Below are 1,757 nucleotides of genomic sequence, written 5' to 3'. Positions count from 1 at the left end.
ACATAAATTCACGAGTTTGGAACATTAGCCATTGTCGCAAGGTTGAATACGAATACACGAAACTTACCTTATTTTTGTTAACGGCGTCCAATGTATTTTTAAGAATCCTTGAAAGCCTTAATGCCACAGCAAAAAATCATGAAATAGTAAATTATGCACACTGAGATAATTTAATAACGGAAATACGCTCTCGTGTGGGGCCCGAATGGCGTGTGAGATAGAAATGTATGAATGATTTTTTCACAGTACCGTTTTATCTATGTCATTCCTCATAATACATAAAGATATTAAGTAAATGAAACGAAAGCTTTTATATTTCACAGTAGTTGTATTGAAAAAAAAAGAGATATACTTGTATAATATATTTTTCGCAAATCTGTTGGAATGACTTCACTTATTTAACTTAAAATTATGTAGAATCTATTAGAGAATACGAGCAGATATTTTATACAACAAAAATATAAGTATCAGTCTTAGATTCAAGCTATGTATACTTTCTTTACAAAAATTAAGGAAAGGGTAAATTACATTTATAGCTAAAGCATCTCTTAACGTTAACGATACATACAATTTTTTACATTATCGAGAATTATTCTTCCAATTTATTGTAATATCGGAGACTGATATAGTTTTAAACGTTTAGAAAACTTAAAACATTAATTATTGTACCATTACTCAGAATTTCTGTACATCTCCCAAGTGAAATAATGCACACCCCTAAACTATGGCCAAAATAACACAATGTACTATTTACATAAGGTTAATATGGTAGTTAAGTACAGAAATGTATAAGCTTCTTTTTGCCGATTCGAAGACGAAGGAAACGTAAAGTCGTCTATAGCGTCGAGTTCTTGGCTGCTAGGGTCACTTGGGTTGCTACGAAGTCGTAAATCTGTATGAAATATTAAAATAAACTGGCAAATATTCTCCTTTTTTATGCTTGTTGGCATCGGTATAAAGCAAAATAAAACAAAAACTCGCGCGAGATAATACTAAATTGAATGCAAGCCGAGAATATTTATTCAATATAATCACTTATAAATTTTAAATGTCCATGCCAACAATATTTACTTTACCTCGTTCTTTTGTGGTTTCAGGAAAGAATATCTCGTTCGTGCTGAAGTCCGGATCTTTTTGACGACCTCGTTGCTTTGCGAATTCTGAAAAAAAAATTGATGCACAAATGTCACTATTTACCTCGACGGCTCACCTAGATCGGTTGGCCTGTTTGTCGGAATTACTGTTGTTGTAATTGGTTTCTGAGGCGTGGATGGTGAGGGTATATCTGAAATTAAAATTAGCAATACAGCAGTTGCCAACAAAGTAATTATCTTAATATGACTTTATTAAAACGCTATCTTGTAATTATCATTATGAATACTTTATTGGAATATTATGAGTCAATTAAATTAGGTAGATGCAAGAATTTAATGTACTTCCTTAAATAATTGAATGTAAAATATACAAGGGGTTTAACAGAAATCTATCGATAATACTCAAATAGTCATTATAATTTGTGATTTAGTAATAAATTTCAGGGAATCAGACTTTCAAAGCTTAATTAAAATTTATCAACTGGATTAAGTGCAAATTTCTATTTCTATTCTATGGACTTGGAAAGTTCATAATGGTATAGAAGGCGTTGTATATCGTGTTTTCATATTAATTTCAAACTTTCAAAGCGGACCAATTTCATTATTTATCTATACTTTCATCAAAAACTGAATATTATTTTGAATAAATTTAGTTAGACGCTT

The 1,757-nt window shown here is 30.6% G+C and overlaps 1 long non-coding RNA gene across 1 annotated transcript; it reads right to left on the bottom strand.

Moving 5' to 3' along the window:
- Positions 1-384: 384 nt before the first annotated feature.
- LOC116167405 lies at positions 385-1,287 on the bottom strand. Its single transcript, XR_004144520.1, has 3 exons — positions 1,211-1,287; positions 1,077-1,160; positions 385-892 (listed from the first exon to the last, which is right to left on the bottom strand). It is a non-coding gene; the product is annotated as an uncharacterized LOC116167405 (long non-coding RNA).
- Positions 1,288-1,757: the final 470 nt, after the last annotated feature.

This window comes from Photinus pyralis, unplaced genomic scaffold (assembly GCF_008802855.1).
Source record: "Photinus pyralis isolate 1611_PpyrPB1 unplaced genomic scaffold, Ppyr1.3 Ppyr1.4_LG3b, whole genome shotgun sequence".
In the NCBI taxonomy this organism is placed as follows: domain Eukaryota; kingdom Metazoa; phylum Arthropoda; class Insecta; order Coleoptera; family Lampyridae; genus Photinus; species Photinus pyralis.
The sequence above is the reverse complement of the archived record's forward strand: the minus strand, read 5'-3'. Positions and strand labels throughout refer to the sequence as shown.